Consider the following 8,908-nt stretch of genomic DNA (forward strand, 5'->3'; position numbering starts at 1 on the left):
TGCTTGCCTGCATGTCCAAAAAATAAAAAAGTAAATAAATCATAAATAAGTAAATGAAAAAGCATATTGAAAATCCATGAAAAATAGTAAATGGAAAGTAAAAGCTAAGATTGAGTCAATGAGACAAAAACAGGATATTAAATAGAAATATATATGTATATACATATAAAGTATCTATTGAAAAGTTAATTCTTAGATTGTCATCCTGCTGTGGGTGATGGTATTTTGGGGTCCTGCTGTCACCAGGTTTGGCACCTCACCTCCTGCCTCCATGGCTCTCCCTGATGTTCCTGAGATGCACCCCTGAGCCCATGGAGTCACCGCTCATGGGGAGGGTCAAGGTGGAAGGTTCAGTGGCTGGGACAGCCCTTCTGAGGCAACCATTTCAGTACTACTTTCCTTCCCCCAAGACTGACTGGGAGTCATTCCTCAGCAGGAATGCCTTGGAAAGCATGACTAATTTCATGCTGGAGGCAAGAGTGGACACGTTCAGCTCAAACATCATCATCGGTGACCTGGCTGCAGACCTCAGCCCCAACAAAGTCAGCAGGGCCTGGAAAAGCAGCTAGGTTGTGTCCAAAACCCCTACCTGTGTGCCCTAGATGGAGCCTGGCACAAGACTCTCAGCATAAAGGACACAATAAAATATCTGAGTGGGAAGGCAAGGAGTTACCCACTGCAGCACCTGGCAGGCAAGAGGACAAGCAGGTGGATTACCTACAGTCATGCATGATGGAGAGGAGAGGAGAAGTAGTCAGGTCATGAGACCTCTGGTCACAGAGGCTAAAAATGGAAGGAGGTGCTAAACAGAGCCCCGAGAGTGAGAGGTGCTGAGGGGCAGTGAAAGATGGGCATCAAGACGTAGAGAGGAGGCCAGATCTTGACCATCCAATGGGAGCCAGAGCCCATCAAGGGTAGAGGCTATAAACTGAGGCTATGTATGTCGAGCTTCCAAAAAGATCACCTGTCAGTGCTGAAGCAGGTCAAGAAACTGGAGCAGGCCTTGGAGGACCTGTTGGTTGGCTTGGATGCCCAGTTCAGGAGACTTGCTATTCTCCACACTGCCTGCCTCACAAGGCAGAGGAGGAGCGCCTGCTTCCCAAGAAGCACTGAGGTGGAGCAGACACTGGCCAACACTTGGACCCAGAGGACAGGAAGCCCATCTCTGAGGATGTGGAGGGGTCCCTTACAAAGATCTTCCTCCACCCCCATGCCCAAACTCTGGAGAACGTTCAAACATGCAGGAGAGGGAGACAAGAATGGGAACCCAGGTGATAACTTCAGAAAAGAGAAAAGAAACCTGCTTCTCCTGGGCTTCCTGCCTCCCCCAGTGTTGCGCGTGGGTGTCTGCTGCTCCCTGGAGGGACGTTGGGTGAAAAGCCCCAGAGTAATCATTCTTCAGATCAGGAGACAGAGCTGCTTACTTTTTCAAAATAGCGTTGTCCATTCGAGGTCCTTGGCGTTTTAAGATGAGCCTTAGTATCAGCTTGTTAATTTCAACCAAAAAAAAAAAAAAAAAAAAACCCTGCTGCATTGCTGACGAGGATTTCATTGGTTGCTGTCCTCTCTGGGTTCTGGAGAAGGAGCGTGAAGCATTGTGGAGTTGATCTGAGGTCAGGGATAATGCCCTTTCCTCTTTCATAGCATCTGGTGTCACTCTTGGTTGGTGGCTGCTGGCCCTAGTGGTCCCAGATCACCTTAATCAGTGACTGTGATGTCAACAACCTAAAACTGAGTCGGCCCTGCCAGGGCAGCTCCAGCTCCGATCCACTCTTCCTTCCAGATCATTCCTGAGGGGAGGAGGGGTGGATGGATGGAGGGACGGGTGGGTGGATGGAGGGATGAAGGGATGGGTTTGGGGGGGTGATCTGAGCTCCTGAGAGCTCCGCAGCTCCTCATAGGTACTTGGAGTCTTTTGAGGGTTAGAGAAGGCCAAGCAGAACCACCTGGATTCACTTAATGTGCAGTCCCATTGGCTTCCTTTGGAAGAAAAATTGTGTGGTTAAAAATAAACTGGAAGCCTCTGCTTTAGTCCAAGCTCTGCAGCTCACTGATGAAAAATTGAGGACAAGAGAGGAGAGGGGCCTTTCCCAGGGTTGCACAGCAGGCCGGAGGCCACCCTGAAGCAGGGTGTCTGCTGTGCTGGTGCTGCTGGAGGAAGAAGAAGTTCCTGGGCATCCTGAACAAGTACATGGAGGCAGAGGCTGCCCGTGGTCCCTGCCTTCGTGAAGGACCATGGCCTCTTGCTGCAGCCTGAGTCCCAGCAGCTGCTGCACAAGGTCAAAGTGAGTCCCCCAGCATAGTGTTCTCACCTGCCTGGACACAGGCATCAAGGGGGCCACCCAACACACCTGCCAGGGCAGCCGCTGCCACGTGTGGCCCCATCCAAATGTGGACATGACCCAGTGTGCTCTGCTGCCTGAGCCCTGTGTCTAGTCCTCCAGGAGCTGGCCAACATGGGATGTCCAGCAGGCAGGGGAGAGCCTACAGGGTCAGGGGCCTGGGAAGGGCCAGGGCCTGGTTAGGGGAACAGGAGCCAGGCAGAACTTTCAGAGTCTCTGAGCGGGTGGTAGGCTGGTTAAGAGGCCCTGGCTACTGTCCCATGGGGCCATTCATCCTGGATGGCTGCTTCTGCAAGTCACACAAGGAAGGATATCTCTGTGCAGTGAACAACCTGAATAACCTCACTCAGCAGCCCTGGATTTAGTACCATTTATGAAGCACCTTCCAGGAGCCAGCCCTGTGAGTACTGCTGGCACTGTTAGGGACTAAATTAGTGATTTTAGGATGAGAGAGTGGAGGTCCTTTGAAGTCGGCTGTGGATGCGGGTCTACAGCCTGTTGGGCTTGGGATCCTTGCTCTGTCCTCGCCTCTCCAGAATCATAGACAGCAAGACCAGGCGTCCACGGTGCCCCACCCAGCCCTGCACCGAGGGACATGAGCAGGCCGCCCCCACCCCACCCCTGCCCAGCTGAGGGACTCCCAGCCCACCCTGACCTCGTTCCCAGCCCCCTCAGCACTTCATAGGTTTGACTTCCCCTATGAGGGCCCCATCCCCCTGGAGGCCATCACCCACAGCTGCATCTTCCTGCAGTCCCACTTCAGCCGGCCCCGCAGCTCCCTCAACCACGAGTTCTTCCCAGGCAAGCCACCTCCAAGGAGGTGAGTGGGTGACCCAGCTGACCTGGGAGGGGCCAGAGCAGTGGCCCTGTGGATCCTGGGGAGGGAGGTGGAGGAGCCGGCCAAACGGGGAGGACAAACGGGCACAGGGAAAGCCACCCCCTGCCGGCCCCGGCCAGGTGTTCTCCAGCACCCCTACGCAGAGAACTTCATCGGCAAGCCCCACGTGTGGACTGTGGACAACTAGGAGAAGTCTGAAGCCGCCATCAAGGCTATCATGGAGACCCAGGTGAGAAGGCCACCGCTCGCACTGTGGGCCTCATTATAATTAGATAAAGGTACCCAGACTTGGCCTGGGCTGGTAGAGGAGTTCATCTCCCTCCTGATCAAACATACCCTTGTGTCCAGCCATGTGGACTGGAGAGTAGAATAGGGACCCTCACTCACCAAACCAGTGCACAAGTTTTAGGGGGCATACCTTGGTGCAGTGAACATCCTGCACAACCTTACAAGGTAGCCACGGTTTCAGAGTCACTTATTAAGCACAATGAAGGGCCAGGTCCTGTGAGCACTCCTGACTCAAATTGGATGCTGAGTCAATGTCTTCTGGATGAAAGCATGGAGGTTCTTCAGACCTTGCTTTAGGTGTGGGACTGTGACCTTTGAGCAGCCTGTCTCAAGGGATGACGTGAATACAGCACTTCCGGGGATCTTGCTGACAAGGTCAGCTTTCCATTCCTGATGGAAACACCCAGATTCTTCCTTCCTGGTCTGGAGATGAATGTTTCTAGAATAAGTGCCCAGCAGCGAGTCACCAGGTCCTGATGTGCACCTGTCTTCAGCTCTAACAGGTGAAGCTGGAGTCTGGCAAGGAGGCACACTCTGCCACTCCGTCCAGTGGGGAGATCCACTCACCTCCTGGGTATCAGCTGAGGCTTAAACTTAAGTCACAGACTGAGTCTGGGCTCCTCTGGGGTAACCCTGAGGTGGGGTCTCAGCACAGGTGGCTCTGCTGGGAGGTGGTCCCAGGAAGGGGGCAGGTGTGCCTGGAGCTCATCAGCTTGGGGCCTCTGAGCAGGGGCTTCTGTCACATCCCTGAAAGGCAGGAACCTGGGGTGGTTCTCCTCCAGCTCCCACCTGCCCATGGGTGCAGGCTGCCCACTCCTATGGCTTCTGGCTTGTCCCTTGCACAGGCTGAGCAGACTGGAGACAGCCCTGAGGTGGAGTGTCCGGGGTGGAGAGACTGCAGGGGCACTGCACACATCTGCCTCGGGGGCCACTCTCCATGTTTGGGGATGGCCTTTGTGGAGTTTACGGTGGACAGGAAAGTGGACTTGGGACCATGCCCCAGTAGAGGGCTAGAAAACTGATTATTACAGGTTGATGGGTTTAAATGGGCCCGAGCACCAGACCAGAGCAGTGGTCTTTGGAAGGGGACTCAGTGCTAAGGACAGGCCCAGGGCGGAGGCTTGGTGTGGGTTTACTCTGATTCACTTCATGCTGGAAAGGACCTCATTGCCCTTTCTCCCCTGCCCTGCTGGCCTCCTCTTGCACAGGGATAGGGGCAGGGTGAGGACTCTTCCCCATCCCCCTGAAGTCTGGCCTGACTTCCAAGGCCCATCAAGCAAAATGAGCCTGTGAGTGGTGCGTCCCCTCCCCAGACGGAAGGCTGGACACAGGGGAGGGGCTGTGCATGGGAGTGAATGTGCCCAGACCGTCCTCCGTGCTTCTGCTGGGACACACGGGAACTGGGGAGGTGCCTGCTCTCGGGAGAGCTGAGGGGTACTTCCTTTTCCTTGTTCTTTCCTTTGATTTTTTTTTTACATGAATATCAGTTTAATTTTGTTATTGAGTTAATTAAAAAACAGCATAACCAGGCTGAGGATGCAGCTCAGTGGTAAAGCACTTGCCTAGCGTTCAGGAGGCCCTGGGTCCAATCCCCAGCACCACAAAAAAGAAAGAGAGGGAGAGGGAGAGAGAGAGAGAGTGAGCAGTGACAAAGGACAAAGGATCCAGGAAACAAGGCATCCACATCTGCTGCAGACCTCTAGGGACCCTGGCCCAGCCTGTCTGCCAGCAGCCTCCTCCATCAGGCCCTGCCACCCACTTTCCTGACAGTTCATCCCCTGGTAGCCCAGAGGGGCTCACATGCTCCTGTGCCCATGGACCACCAGGGAGGAGCTTGTGTTAGGCCCAGCCGCCCCGGAGCTCCTGCCTCACAGGACCAGGTGTGGCCTGGGAGTCAGCATTTTAAATAAGTACCTGGTGATGCTGAGAGTCTGCTTTAGAAAATCTATCTCGAAGCAGCTGGCTGGGAGTGGACTGTGACTCCTGCAGGTCTTGTGACCTCCAGGGTAGGGGAGGGGAGGCCGGAGGGTCCCAGTAAGCGCAGAGCCCCAGGGGCCAGCCCCCACCCCACCCATGGCAGGGCAGGTTCTGTGCCCCTGGGCTGCTGCAGACAGGCCTGCACTGTATCTCCATCAAGTCCAGATAGAGGCCGTGGGGTGAGAGGATGGCGGTGCTGCCTTTGCCCCCCACCCCTCTCGAGGTCACCCTCCATGTGGCACTGCAGGCCCAGCACCTGTCACCCACAGAGACTGATGCCATGCACCTGCTTTTAGACCTAATGGGGGTGTTTGCAGGCAGGCTGCTGCCCCGTGGGAGATTCCTGACAGGCAGGTGCTGGAGGGCTCCCTGCATGCAGGGCCTGTGACTCACCCCATGATGAGCACTTCAGATGCAGAGGGGAATAACTCAGGCACCGCTGTCGCTGCTGACGGGGGAGCGACATTTGGAGGGCAAAGGCTTTTCTCTGGGGCTTTTTCCTTATATCCTGGGTTTGTCCCTGCAAGGGGACAGCGGCCTGCCTGAGCAGTGCTCAGAGGCTGTCTGGACTCTGCCCTGCGTATCAGGGCAGCAGTTGGCCACAGGGCCCTGAAGGGGGTTGAGAGAGGAGTGCAGGGTGGGACAGGCCTGCAGAGCATCTGGCACAGAGGGATGCTGGGGTTTTCTGGGACTCTGGAACAGCCTGGGGACTGAGAATACACAGCACTTGGTGTCCAGTCTGGGACAAGGTCAGGCTGGTGGCCTTTGTCCCTAGAGTCAGAGGCGGCAGGGACCAGCTTCAAGGGGAGCAGTGGGGGCTGTCTCCCTGGGACCCTTGATCGTTGGGAGTGTCCCCTGGCCAGGGGGCCCAGGATGGGGCTCCAGCCCTAAGAAGCACACTCTGCAGGGTCCCCACACAGCTCTGCTGGACATCCTGAGGTCACCTTGTGAGAAAGAAGGGGTTTGGGTTTGGGCAGGACTGTTTGGTTTCACCACCAGGGCTAAGGATCTCATCTTTGGGGTGACCAACAGGAAGATGGCGTCACTGGGGACTGAGCTGGACTGGATCAGACAGGGTGCCCACATTGTGTGGGGCTTGGGGAAGATGATGGCTACAGCCACCCTCCTCTGAGTCAAGGTTTGTCCCACCTCTGGCCATTGCCGCCTGCCACCTGTGGGCTCCTCCAAGGTGGCTTTCTGCTGGGCCTGCAGGTGAAGCCCAGGGAGGGTTTGGAGAGTGGGCATCTTGTCCCTTGGTTACCTTCACCTCTTGTACCCCAGCCACTCGGCCACATGCCCTGGTGCAGGCTGCTGCATGACCCTGAGACCATTAGGTCACATGTGGCCTCCTGTGTAGTGTGCTTGTAACCATGTGTGGCCTGGACAGGTGCTTTCCAGATGCCACCCAGACGCATCCCACTGGGAGCATGCTGCATCCCTCTGTGTGAAGGCCGACATCTTGGGGAGGGTACAGCCAAGTTTTTCCATCGCACAACCATTTCCTGAGTGTCCACTGCATGCCAGGCACTGTACCAGGCACCATACCAGACTCTGGGGGACAAGCTGCAGTCCCTGCCCTCGAGGGCTCCTGAGAGAGATGGAGCATGGACAGGAAGCCATGGCAGGGGTGCTTGTCCTCGGGGGAAGAAGTCTGGGGTGCTGAGGACTCCAAGGAACCTGGTCCTGACCAGGAGGGTGTGGGCACAGGATGCTCTGGAGTGGGTGATGTTCCAGAGAATTTGGGCTTGGGGAGGGGGCCTCAGAGCCCAGGAGGGGTGGAGCACTGGGCTCTGGGCAGGAGGAAGCTTGTGTGGCTGGGGTGGAGGACAGGGCAGGGGCACTGGGGCCGGGACACAGGGAGGATCCAGGGCTGAGCCTGAGTCCCCAGGGACCCCAGAGAGGGTAGGGACCTCAGCTGAGAGGGTCAGGTAGACGTGGCATTGGCACATCCCACCCCATGCCCAGCAGGCAGCCCCATAACCAGGCCTCCCCGCCGTGCCCTCCGTCAGATGGAGCCCTACCTGCCCTGTGAGTACACCTGTGGGGGCAGCTGGAGTGGACCCACGCCTACATTCAGCACCAGGTAGGCGAACTTCTGTCCTCAGCCCCGGAACTGGAGTCCCACCCCAAGCCCATCAGGCCAGAGCCCATGCCGTGCAGGCAGCAGACACCCCTGGCTGTGAACCCCTCAGGTCCCCCACCTCCTGATGCCCCTCTTCTCCTGCAGGACTTCTGTGCAGCTCCCAGCCCAGCCCCTCCAGGGACTGGGGCCTCACAGAGCCCCTTCATCCTGGCGCCAATGCCACCCCCCTGGAGTGGGCCCAGAACGCCAGCACGGTCCTTGGGGCATGGCCCCCGCCATACTCGCTGCGGTCCTGGCTGGCCACCACTGGGAGGGCCTGTATGGAAGCCTGCCTGGACCCCAGACTGGTCTGCAAGCCCTCCTTCTTCCCCTTCCTGAAGAGCAGGAGGCCTTTCTCCAGTAAGTGCGTCCCCCTTCCTCCCGAGAGTTTCCAACTGGTGAGGAAGCATCCAGAAGGGAACTTCCATGTGGGCGTCTGCATCATGTGGCTATGCTCTTGACAGGACCCAGCCACTACAAGGGACGCTGCCTCTCAATCCCACCCAGCTGCCTCTGCCCCAGCCTGGATGGGCACCTTCTTCATAAAGCTGCTGCGCATCCCTCCAGGTGGGACCCCAGCCCCTCTTCTCCAAGCTCCCAGACAGAGGCGGATAAGGAGCTGTAACCACCTCTTCCCGAGTCTGGGGCAGGGGTTTCTGGGGAGAGGGGTGGGCAGTGCCAGGCTGGGGACAGCCTGCCCCACCCACCCCAGGGTGTGACCAATGCTGGTGGAACCCGTGCAGGCTACAAGTGCCCTGTGATAGCACCGAGTGGGAGATGCACCACTTGTACCCAGCACTGGCTCAGCCCGGCCAGGATTGCTACCTACAGAAGGAGCCCCTGCTCTGCAGCTGCACTGGCTCCAACACCGAGTACCAGGCTCTGCCCCTGTCGTGACTTCCTCAAGAGCCAGGTGGCCCTGTGCCAGGGCTGCCTGTGAGGCAGTGGGGGCCCCTGACCCACACCTCTCCCTGCAGGAGAAAGCACCAACAGACCCCAGCTCGAGATGCACACGTGGCCGGAGCTTCCTTCCCACTCCAAGGAGCAGGCAGAGGAGCACTAAGCACTGTCCAGGGGAGGGCAGCACAGGCAAGCCATGGGCACTCAGGGGAGGCAGATGCTGATTCTGTGAGGATGGACATGAAGGTGAGACCACCCTCTGCTGTGCCCCTTCCCTCAACCATGACAGATTCCCTAGTGTGCAGAAGGCCTGGGCTGCTTCACAGGAACCCCACCCTGATGGGCCTGTCCCTTCTCCCCTTGCTCCCTCCTCACAACTGCTCAGTCCTCACCATGTTCAGGGACACGTGGTTGCTGCCCAGCCAGTATCCATCTGCAACC

At 57.3% G+C, this 8,908-nt stretch overlaps 1 pseudogene; it reads left to right on the forward strand.

Annotated features, from left to right (window-relative positions):
- The first annotated feature begins 452 nt into the window (after positions 1 to 452).
- On the forward strand, positions 453 to 8,507 carry LOC124975586 (alpha-1,6-mannosylglycoprotein 6-beta-N-acetylglucosaminyltransferase B-like; annotated as a pseudogene).
- Positions 8,508 to 8,908: the final 401 nt, after the last annotated feature.

This window comes from Sciurus carolinensis, unplaced genomic scaffold, assembly GCF_902686445.1.
Source record: "Sciurus carolinensis unplaced genomic scaffold, mSciCar1.2, whole genome shotgun sequence".
Taxonomy (NCBI): domain Eukaryota; kingdom Metazoa; phylum Chordata; class Mammalia; order Rodentia; family Sciuridae; genus Sciurus; species Sciurus carolinensis.